This window comes from Cottoperca gobio, unplaced genomic scaffold (genome assembly GCF_900634415.1).
Source record: "Cottoperca gobio unplaced genomic scaffold, fCotGob3.1 fCotGob3_195arrow_ctg1, whole genome shotgun sequence".
In the NCBI taxonomy this organism is placed as follows: Eukaryota; Metazoa; Chordata; class Actinopteri; order Perciformes; family Bovichtidae; genus Cottoperca; species Cottoperca gobio.
In genome coordinates this window covers 1-12,500 of record NW_021166836.1, presented here as the reverse complement: position 1 = coordinate 12,500, position 12,500 = coordinate 1, and the positions used below count along the sequence as shown (strand labels likewise).

Sequence of the window (12,500 nt, the reverse complement as noted above, 5' to 3'; positions counted from 1 at the left end):
ATATATGTTTTTTCACGAGACTTTCATTTGAACAAAATGTTCTCGAGCCTCTGACTCATTCCAGTATTTCACATTCAGTTACTTGAGCCTGTATTTCATGTGTGGCCATATTGCAAAACTTACTTTATCTCAATTTTACTAAAAGGTAGTAATATATAATCCACTGTTTACTGTCTGGTTGTGAAAACATCTTTCTACTTTAATATGACAAATAAGTAAATCGCATGAGCAGGAAAATCCAGTTTGCACTTCACTTCCATGAACATGAGATGCTGAGAAGGTCGTTTAATATTAATATTATTATTATTATTATTATTATTATTATTATTATTATTATTATTATTATTATGGGGAAAAGAACATTTCATCATAAAAATGGTAAAGATTTGCATGTGTGCATGTGTGCATGTGTGCTTGTGTGCCTGTGTGCATGTGTGCATGTGTGCTTGTGTGCATGTGTGCTTGTGTGCATCTGTGCATGTGTGCTTGTGTGCCTGTGTGCATGTGTGCTTGTGTGCATGTGTGCATGTGTGCATGTGTGCATGTGTGCCTGTGTGCTTGTGTGCATCTGTGCATGTGTGCTTGTGTGCATGTGTGCATGTGTGCATGTGTGCTTGTGTGCATGTGTGCATGTGTGCATGTGTGCTTGTGTGCATGTGTGCATGTGTGCATGTGTGCATGTGTGCTTGTGTGCATGTGTGCTTGTGTGCCTGTGTGCATGTGTGCATGTGTGCATGTGTGCATGTGTGCTTGTGTGCCTGTGTGCATGTGTGCATGTGTGCATGTGTGCATGTGTGCTTGTGTGCTCGTGTGCATGTGTGTATGTGTGCTTGTGTGCATGTGTGCTCGTGTGCATGTGTGCTCGTGTGCATGTGTGCATGTGTGCATGTGTGCTCGTGTGCATGTGTGCATGTGTGCATGTGTGCTCGTGTGCATGTGTGTATGTGTGCATGTGTGCTTGTGTGCATGTGTGCTCATGTGCATGTGTGCATGTGTGCATGTGTGCATGTGTGCATGTGTGCATGTGTGCATGTGTGCTCGTGTGCATGTGTGTATGTGTGCATGTGTGCTTGTGTGCATGTGTGCATGTGTGCTTGTGTGCATGTGTGCATGTGTGCTTGTGTGCATGTGTGCTTGTGTGCATGTGTGCATGTGTGCATGTGTGCTTGTGTGCCTGTGTGCATGTGTGCATGTGTGCATGTGTGCATGTGTGCTTGTGTGCCTGTGTGCATGTGTGCATGTGTGCATGTGTGCATGTGTGCTTGTGTGCATGTGTGCATGTGTGCATGTGTGCTCGTGTGCATGTGTGTATGTGTGCTTGTGTGCATGTGTGCTCATGTGCATGTGTGCTCGTGTGCATGTGTGCATGTGTGCATGTGTGCTCGTGTGCATGTGTGCATGTGTGCATGTGTGCTCGTGTGCATGTGTGTATGTGTGCATGTGTGCTTGTGTGCATGTGTGCTCATGTGCATGTGTGCATGTGTGCATGTGTGCATGTGTGCTCGTGTGCATGTGTGTATGTGTGCATGTGTGCTTGTGTGCATGTGTGCTCATGTGCATGTGTGCATGTGTGCATGTGTGCATGTGTGCATGTGTGCATGTGTGCATGTGTGCTCGTGTGCATGTGTGTATGTGTGCATGTGTGCTTGTGTGCATGTGTGCATGTGTGCTTGTGTGCATGTGTGCATGTGTGCTTGTGTGCATGTGTGCTTGTGTGCATGTGTGCATGTGTGCATGTGTGCTTGTGTGCCTGTGTGCATGTGTGCATGTGTGCATGTGTGCATGTGTGCTTGTGTGCCTGTGTGCATGTGTGCATGTGTGCATGTGTGCATGTGTGCTTGTGTGCATGTGTGCATGTGTGCATGTGTGCTCGTGTGCATGTGTGTATGTGTGCTTGTGTGCATGTGTGCTCATGTGCATGTGTGCTCGTGTGCATGTGTGCATGTGTGCATGTGTGCTCGTGTGCATGTGTGCATGTGTGCATGTGTGCTCGTGTGCATGTGTGTATGTGTGCATGTGTGCTTGTGTGCATGTGTGCTCATGTGCATGTGTGCATGTGTGCATGTGTGCATGTGTGCATGTGTGCTCGTGTGCATGTGTGTATGTGTGCATGTGTGCTTGTGTGCATGTGTGCTCGTGTGCTCGTGTGCATGTGTGCATGTGTGCATGTGTGCATGTGTGCTTGTGTGCATGTGGCTGTTGTGCATGTGTGCATTATATATATAAACTATATATATAGAGAGAGAGGAGAGAGATAGAGGAGATATAGAGATAGAGAGATGAGAAAGAGAGAGAGAGAGAGATAGAGGGAGAGAGAGAAGAGAGAAGAGATAGAGGAGAAGATATAGGAGAGAGTAGAGCTAAGAGTAGAAATATAGAGGCAGAGAGGGAGAAAGAGAGAGAGCGAGAGAGAGGGATAAAGATAGATATATATATATGGATAAATTATAGAGAGAGATATAGAGAGAGGAGCGAGCGAGGAGAGGAAGAGAGAGATGAGAGAGATGAGGAGTAGGGAAGAGATGTAGTAATATAGATATTATAGATTATAATTATATATGATATATATACATATATATATATATGATAATATATATATAGATTATATATATATATATATATAGATACATACATACATACACATATATATATATATATATATATATATATATATATATATAGTGCTGTATGAATAAACTTTTCTTTCTTCCACAAGGGGTGAATTGGGGTCGGATTAATGCAGAATATAAAGTGAATGATGAATAAATAACATGAATGATATTGAATGGAAATTATTAAATAATATTTTATGGGAATTCCCACAACTAATATAAGTAGGTTGCAGCCTCTTTTCTTTTTTAAGTAATAGAAACACATTAAAACATGTATATCATGTTTAAATAATAATCTCTTTAGTATTTATTAACACTTTAAACAAAAGGTAAAACTAGGTTTCACTTCAGATGTTCAGAGAACAGCTTTATAATCCTGAGCAAGGTAGAACAGCTCATACAGCGCTGGTATTCTGCCCACAGCAACGCCTGCCGCGCCAATATGGCCTCTGCGAATTAAAACATTCCCTATGGAGAGACAGGAAGGACACGCAGAGAGAAGTCTGCTGTGGAAAATCACAGAGGAAATCAGGAGGGAAAAGAACCGAGCGTGTTCTCTTCCAGGGAAATAACCGGGAAGAAAAGCAGATCTTACCTGATGTTATCCCCTAAAAACTTTGCCAACAGAATCCCAGATATAAGAGGCTGCAACACTTCCTGTTGTTCTCACAGAGGTCCCGACCTGACCACCTGGCAGTGGGTTTAAAAAACGCACCATTTAACATTCCCGGCTCTGATTTTAACACCTTCGCCCAAATGGTTCCCAGCATTCAGCCATTTTTTATTTACTTTGGTCTCAGCTGAGCAGGGAGGATGAAGCAGATTGCATTTCTGACATTTCCTCGTTATATAATCCAACGGACGACAGACAGACAGAAAGCTATGGATTGAGATTAACCAGGACGGGAAGAGGAAAGGAGGAAAATACACATTAAACAACCGCTTCAGAAACTGTAGAGGGATAATTGTAGTATATAAAACGATGCAGCCACCTACAGGCTTCTTCTAATGTCATGATCAGACACGGAAACATGGCGGCGTGGGACGCACAGGAGATTCAAAGCAATCATCTGTGGCCTGCAGGGATAATCACTGCAAAGCCCCACTGTCCCATTCACTGAGGATAAAACCCACTGGATTAATCTGCACACACACATACACACACACACACACACACACACACACACACACACACACACACACACACACACACACACACACACACACACACACACACACACTTACATAACACATGGACCACTCTCCCTCTCCCTGGCGCTCTCTTTTACTTTCCCTCCCTCATACATGCTTTCCCTTTTCTTTCACGTTAACAGCCTCTCTCTCACTTCCTGCTAACACACTAACACACACAAAACCTAGAGGGCACACAAACACACAAACACACACGCACACTCTCCACCGCCCCCTCCTTTTCCACCGTTTCTTCTCCTCGATCCTCCCGCTAGCGCACATTCGAATGGACACCTGTCAACATGCTGCTCTTTACATGCTGTTCATTCATACACTAACACCTACTTTGTGCTGACAGGCGCATATATGAAATAAATAATGGTCCATATACACACACATGTGTGGCATGCAGGATGAAGAATCCACTGTGAGAGAAATCTTTCCATAAGACAATGTATGTGTTCTTCTTCATTGATTTAATGTTGCATAAAAACATCCTAAGTGTGCGGTTGATGAGCATCCCGACAGACTGCAGCTCCTGAGCCGGAGGAATCATATTACTCCCGATCTGCCGTGTCATCCTGATCAATACGAGGGCATATACATATCATACATATCTGAAACGCTGAGAGAATCAGGATCAGAGTCTGTCTCCGTCTCCGTGAAGGGAAAGATGCATGAAACTGTGTGTCTAGATTTTAAAGCAGCATTATGTAACTATAATACCGAAAATAACAGCTGCAAAATCATTTTGGTACTACACTGACTTGTAACAGGGACAATAGTCCCTCTGCGCCCCGAACGTCTGTTCTCACACTTTGTAACGTTGGTGAACGAGAACAAACTAAGTTGATTTTGGTGAAACTGGAGTAAATGTTTCCTGGTTTCCTCTCTGCGTCCTGCGTCTCTGCTTTACTTGTTGCTAAAGTAATGCTAACTGCTGCTAACAGTAGCTGCCGTTAGCTAGTTAGCTGTTAGCTCAGAGCACATGGGGTGTGTTGGTGTTTACAGCGCGAGCACAGGCCAGGGGGGGGGGGATGCTGGCGCGGAGTTAGGCCGACGGGCAATGCAGTTTAGTAATATTAGCTGGCTTGCTACTTCTTGTGTTGTTGCACCTGCTTTATGTTTGGCTGTGTTAGCAAACATAATGTAGCTTTAAGCTAAGAGTCTTAGAGGAGCCACGAGGAGTTTTCATCGTGTGTCGTCCGTGAAGTTGTGAAAGCTCCATCGCACTGCTAGTGGTTAGAAATCCACGGGGAAGTTAACATGCCAGAGATTAGATGAAGTCACAAGAAAGTCTCAAGTCTCGGCTGTGAAGTCCCAAGTTTGAAGTATTTGTCTGTCTGCGAACACGAGCAACCTGCACACTTCTTCTCTCCAACATCATTCTGAATCTTCACGTTTGAGCAGGTGCCTCCGAGTCTGAAGTCACGAGTCATTGCTTTTAGAGTCAGTTGTCCAAATCACAAACATATCGTCTTAACGAAGTTCCTCCACTGGTTTTTTGACATGACGATAGAAACGATATAGAAACATATAAACGATATCTTTTCTTATATATAACATGAAGCCTGAAGTAATGTGACTTGAGTCCTCTGTAAGCAGTCATTAAACTAACACAGAACACTGTGTGGGTGAGTGCCCAAAGCATCCTGCAGGCTTTCTAAAAACATCTGCTCCTCCCTGAACGAGAGGAATTAACTAAAGATGACACGTCTATTTTGATGCGTGATGTGACATCCGAACACTAACAGCTTTTAAGAGAATGCACATCCAAAACAAATCTCCATATAAAAATCCCACATGGTAAGAAAAGGGCAGTTTTTGAGATGCGATGCTCATCATTATATTCCTGAAACATAATAAGTGAGCAGCTGACAGAAGATTGTGATCGCAGTGCATTCGTTGATATTACTGATTTTCTACCATCTGCCACTTTTGCAGCAGATCAAATTGAAATTCAACAAAGAGGGTGCAAAAAGAACAAGATGAATTAATACGGGGAATAAATTAAACTGTGTGAAAGGGACAAGAGGAAAGTGTGTTACTGTGTGTGTGTGTGTGTGTGTGTGTGTGTGTGTGTGTGTGTGTGTGTGTGTGTGTGTGTGTGTGTGTGTGTGTGTGTGTGTGTGTGTTCGCCACAGATGTAGCTGGAGGATGGTGGACATTTCTCACCAATCTGTGGGCAGGGTGATGGATCGGTGAGTGACGGTGCTGAGGGGGTGGGGGGGGGAGGTGGTGACAGTCGAGGCAGGAAAGATTTTCTCCGCAGGAAACCTATCATTTGTGCGTCCTGTGTTCATGCACAGAGAATCAGCAGAACACCTGTTTCACCTGCAGCCTACACAAACGAACCATTCATGACACTTTACCAGCTTCAAACTCGATCTGTCAAAGAGCCTGAGCTGCAACCAGACTTCACAGAACTCAATGCACATTGTGCACACAGAGTTTCTTTACAATGAGCTAAATGTTGAAAATGACCTGAGAACTTCCCGTTCCTTCGTCTAGAATTCAATTGTTTTTGGTTGGATGTCTGAAATAAGCTCCGTTCTAAGGAGGCAAAGGAGCCGACTGGACGTCATGTGACCGTGGCGTGGCTCCTTCATCGCCTAAAGTCAGCTTTTTACGCTTCACAAATCCTAAAATGTGCAGATTATCTTGCTGAACAAAACGTGAAAGTATCATAAAAGTTATTTCCTGCATAAATTCAAAATCTGAAATAATAATCCCGTTGACTTTTTGTCGAGGGCACCAGCACGATGCTAACTTCGTCATCCCTGCAGCACTCAGTCGTTTAGCAATCCTTTCTGTTAAAATGGAGCAGAAATCCAGGAGTCAACAACAAAGAAACACATAAAAGGTTGAACGCGGCTGGATGTGTGTTGGTGCTGATGTTCTGTCCTAACTGAAGTATCTGTTTACTCCTGCGTACAAACCACACAGGCTGCAGAAACAGAGATCTGCTTCAGCTCTTTGTCCTCGAAATTACTGGAACACAGATACGGTGGCAGGACGGGAAGCAGGGAGGGACAAACTTTGTATAATGCTCTTTTTTCCTGGAATGCAGGTCCAAGTCATTTCTAGTTTAAAAAAAAGATGAAATGGTTTGAATTATAAACCATTTTTTTATTGTTTCTTATACTAAATACTGTAATAAAGATCATTTCACACCTTCACAACAATTAAAATGTATATAATTATATGGTGAAATGAGCCTTTATCAATCTTTATAAGGAGAAATGCTGAGTCCAAGCTGTAACTATATGTTCTTTCATCCCACATGGAGACACAGGAACAAATCTGCTGCCAAACTCTCTGTGTGCCAAACAACAACAACAACAACAACAACAGTGCTTTAGCCTTCGCACCACCAATACAGACAGACAGACAGACAGACAGACAGACAGACAGACAGACAGAGACAGAGAGACAGACAGACAGACAGACAGACAGACAGACAGACAGAGAGACAGACAGACAGACAGACAGACAGACAGACAGACAGACAGACAATTGTAGGAGGTATTTTTCTAACCATTTGCTTGACGCTCATCCTGCCCGGTTTCACAACCACATAAAACTTCTACGCAGCAGCAAGTATTGGATCTTGGCAGACGCCCCACATTTTTTACATACATTTTAAAACTACAGTCGTACTTTGACAAGTTCCCATGTTATGTAGCCATAACGTGGATAGAAAGTGAGTTTCGTAGCCACACCTTGGCACTACTTTTTAACATTTTATGTAAGAAGTTCTCTGCAAAATATCCTGCAGCGTCCTTTGTCATGATCTTGTCATGAAAATATATGAAACACTGATATCTTATGCTGCTGGTTTTGCTTGTAAATTGATTTTAGCAACACAGACACCTCTCAAGCTGACATGTATACACGTACCTAAGAATCTGACACACGTATTAGTGTCCTAAAAGTGTGACTTCAGATCATGAAAATGTAGAAAATACGCTTCAGTTTCAGCTTCAAAATGAAACATACACATGGTACATTCAGCAACACACTGATGTTTGACGCCTCAACATGTTCAGTCGCTTCTGTTTAATCAGAGGAAGATAAAACACGCACACTTTGGCTCAAGATGGCTGATATTATGATATTAATCATGTTTAGTGGCAGTTTGAGCTCCGGAGTGTTTGAGGAGCTGTCCGCGGTGCTGAACCTCCTCCAGGCTGCGAGCGGCTTCAGATCTGGGGGTGAAACCCTCCGCCGCACCGCGACCTCCAGAAACACGGGGACCAAGTTTCCTGAGGCCGCTTTACCTTTCATCTAATCCGCACAACAAACTACTTTAATCCTGTAATATATTTAGGACGGACGCTCTCCCTAAACACACGGATGCAGAGAGTCCGAGGCTTTTATGACAGGAATAGAGACGCAACAGGAAAAATATTCAGATTTAAATCCAGATATGATTTCATAAATATAGTCCGTGTAAAGACAATATCTATAAGAAACAGGCGCAGGAGGAAACTTGCACAAGACATGCACTGTGATTAATAACCTACGACACTTTAGATCCACCAGAGATTTTTATGAACATTTCAAAGTTTACTCGGTGTTGTTGTGTTGTTGAACAGCTGTTCAGCAGGGACACGTACCTCGTTCAGCTGCTTCTGCTCTTCTTTTTATTTCGCTGTGTTTGTTGCGATTCAGGATGAAAATGTCCGTCCGTGCTGCGACTCCTGTCAACGCGACTGAGCCATGGGTGTGTGTGTGCCCTCCTCCTGCACGAGAGGAGCAAACACACACTTCCTGTTCATGTTTTACCAAAATAAAAATGTATTAAGTAACCTCTTCGTTTGGTAGAATTAAACTTCTGACATCCCGGGATATACAGGTGTATGTATAAAACCTGTAATACATTTGCTTTTCTTGTAAGGGTTCACATGTTCGTTTTATTGCGTTTCTCTTCATGCATGTTTATTTTATGTAACTAAATAACATTTGTTATTTATTTATTTTGCTTCCAGTTCTTTGTTTATTGTACTACATTCTGTGAAGACTTATGTTATAGATATTATAGAAACTATAATAACGTTTTTACAAGCTAGCGAGAGACCGAAAAAACAAGAATAATACCTTTAATCTAAAACACATTAAACATTATTATTATTATTATTATTATTATTATTATTATTATAATTATTAATAATAATAATTAAAATGAAATGTATTTAATGCATGAATATATTTGTATTGTTCCTCATATGTTGCTCTTATATTTTATTTTATTATATTTATATATTATTCATTGTTTGTCTTTAATGGAGCCTCCCATCAAAAGTATTTCATGATTTCATGACTATAAACATCTTAAATCTATAATTATTATCTCTGCTGTTGCTGTTATTCTTTTTAATAACTTAATGAAATCAGTTTATGTTTTCGTTCACATTTGTGTGTTTACATCATTTGGTCGCTTTTATTTTGGTGGGAAAGTCCCCTCACTTCCTGCCTCATTGTGTTACATTTAATGCTGCTCACAAAATGGCCGCGCCCTCTGACGTCGGAGGTGGTGAATAAAAGGTTGTTTTATAGTCAGGCATGTGTAGAGACATCAGGTCATCATGACTGCCACAAATACGGATCAGATTTAATAATAACTCCAATTAAAACACATAATAACGTGTTTTTAAAATATGTTATCGGGTTTGTTATTATAATATCATTTTTAATAAATACATTTGTACTGTTAATAGCCCTTTTGATCCTTTTTAAATGCTTCAAAAACAGAAAGAACAATCTACTTTTCTGTAAATTATATTTTGCCTGCAGAATCAAATTAATTACAAATTAATTCAACCTTTTCACCTTTTTCCCAAAAGCAACATTTTGTTTTTTCAGCACAGATATAAGTGGAGATTGATCCCAAAGGCTAATAAAAAGGTAAAAAAGACTGACTGCTACTGTGTTTCCTCATTTAATAATCAGAGCTGGAGGATTTATTATTTGATTAGTAGAATGAACTGGATAATAAAAGTGTCAACGTTGCTCTTTAATGTTCTCCAGTCCTCTTTACACAACCGACCTTTCTATTTGTGCAGAAAATAACCTGCTGGGACCCTTCAAAGGGCACGAGTTCTGCAGGTACCATCTGACAAACACTGATGTCTTCATGAGCGGGCTCAACTGCACACACACACACATGCACACACACACACCACCTTCACTTCTCATCTCTAGCACGGACCAAAGGATGGCTGGTGGCATTTTAAAAGATGTGTGGTGAGAACGTGTGCTACCTGCAGCATGTCTTCTCTTTTAGTTCAATACATTTTGTGTGAGTTCAATAAATCCTCGAACACTTCTACATAAGAAAACAGGAGACATTAGAGCAGTCAGATGTGTTATCGTGGGAGATAACTTTCAGACGAGTGTAAATAAAACATCCAAAATCCACATCAGAGTGTGTGTTTGTAACTGTGTGTGTGTAGATTTAAACTCTCGACAGCTACATTACATAACACCTCATGTACATATTAAACACTTGTAATATAAACTGTGTTGATGTGAGTCATGAAGTGGGGAAGCTTCATGATATCTGTTAGTTACATGTATGACTCTGTTCACCTGTAGTGTGTACAACATGTATGACCCTGTTCACCTGTAGTGTGTACAACATGTATGACTCTGTTCACCTGTAGTGTGTACAACATGTATGACTCTGTTCACCTGTAGTGTGTACAACATGTATGACTCTGTTCACCTGTAGTGTGTACAACATGTATGACCCTGTTCACCTGTAGTGTGTACAACATGTATGACTCTGTTCACCTGTAGTGTGTACAACATGTATGACCCTGTTCACCTGTAGTGTGTACAACATGTATGACCCTGTTCACCTGTAGTGTGTACAACATGTATGACTCTGTTCACCTGTAGTGTGTACAACATGTATGACTCTGTTCACCTGTAGTGTGTACAACATGTATGACTCTGTTCACCTGTAGTGTGTACAACATGTATGACTCTGTTCACCTGTAGTGTGTACAACATGTATGACTCTGTTCACCTGTAGTGTGTACAACATGTATGACTCTGTTCACCTGTAGTGTGTACAACATGTATGACTCTGTTCACCTGTAGTGTGTACAACATGTATGACTCTGTTCACCTGTAGTGTGTACAACATGTATGACTCTGTTCACCTGTAGTGTGTACAACATGTATGACCCTGTTCACCTGTAGTGTGTACAACATGTATGACTCTGTTCACCTGTAGTGTGTACAACATGTATGACTCCTGTTCACCTGTAGTGTGTACAACATGTATGACTCTGTTCACCTGTAGTGTGTACAACATGTATGACTCTGTTCACCTGTAGTGTGTACAACATGTTCACCTGTAGTGTGTACAACATGTATGACGCTGTTCACCTGTAGTGTGTACAACATGTATGACTCTGTTCACCTGTAGTGTGTACAACATGTATGACTCTGTTCACCTGTAGTGTGTACAACATGTATGACTCTGTTCACCTGTAGTGTGTACAACATGTATGACTCCTGTTCACCTGTAGTGTGTACAACATGTATGACCCTGTTCACCTGTAGTGTGTACAACATGTATGACTCTGTTCACCTGTAGTGTGTACAACATGTATGACTCTGTTCACCTGTAGTGTGTACAACATGTATGACCCTGTTCACCTGTAGTGTGTACAACATGTATGACTCCTGTTTCACCTGTAGTGTGTACAACATGTATGACTCTGTTCACCTGTAGTGTGTACAACATGTATGACCGTTCACCTGTAGTGTGTACAAACATGTATGACTCTGTTCACCTTAGTGTGTACAACATGTATGACTCTGTTCACCTGTAGTGTGTACAACATGTATGACTCTGTTCACCTGTAGTGTGTACAACATGTATGACTCTGTTCACCTGTAGTGTGTACAACATGTATGACTCTGTTCACCTGTAGTGTGTACAACATGTATGACTCTGTTCACCTGTAGTGTGTACAACATGTATGACCCTGTTCACCTGTAGTGTGTACAACATGTATGACTCCTGTTCACCTGTAGTGTGTACAACATGTATGGACCCTGTTCACCTGTAGTGTGTACAACATGTATGACCCTGTTCACCTGTAGTGTGTACAACATGTATGACTCTGTTCACCTGTAGTGTGTACAACATGTATGACTCTGTTCACCTGTAGTGTGTACCAACATGTATGACCCTGTTCACCTGTAGTGTGTACAACATGTATGACTCTGTACCTGTAGTGTGTACAACATGTATGACTCTGTTCACCTGTAGTGGTACAACATGTATGACTCTGTTTCCACCTGTAGTGTGTACAACATGTATGACCCTGTTCACACTGTAGTGTTGTAAAACATGTATGACCCTGTTCACCTGTAGTGTGTACAACATGTATGACCCTGTGTCACCTGTAGTGTGTACAACATGTATGAACCCTGTTTCACCTGTAGTGTGTTAAAACATGTATGAGCTCTGTTCACCTGTAGTGTGTTTTACAACCTGTATGACCCGTTCACCCTGTTAGTGTGTACAACAGTATGACCCTGTTCACTGTAGTGTGTACAACATGTATGACTCTGTTCACCTGTAGTGTGTACACTGTATGACTCTGTTCACCTGTAGTGTGTACAACATGTATGACTCTGTTCACCTGTAGTGTGTAAACAGTAGACTCTGTTCAC

The 12,500-nt window shown here is 41.6% G+C and overlaps 1 protein-coding gene across 1 annotated transcript in view; it reads right to left on the bottom strand.

Moving 5' to 3' along the window:
* LOC115004831 (synaptosomal-associated protein 25-B-like) overlaps positions 1-8,552 on the bottom strand; it is a 36,121-nt gene extending 27,569 nt beyond the window's left edge. Inside the window, exon 1 of the mRNA XM_029426534.1 lies at positions 8,423-8,552. The gene's annotated coding sequence lies outside the window, so the exon portion shown is untranslated. The remainder of the gene's footprint in view (positions 1-8,422) is intronic.
* Between the last annotated feature and the right edge of the window lie 3,948 nt (positions 8,553-12,500).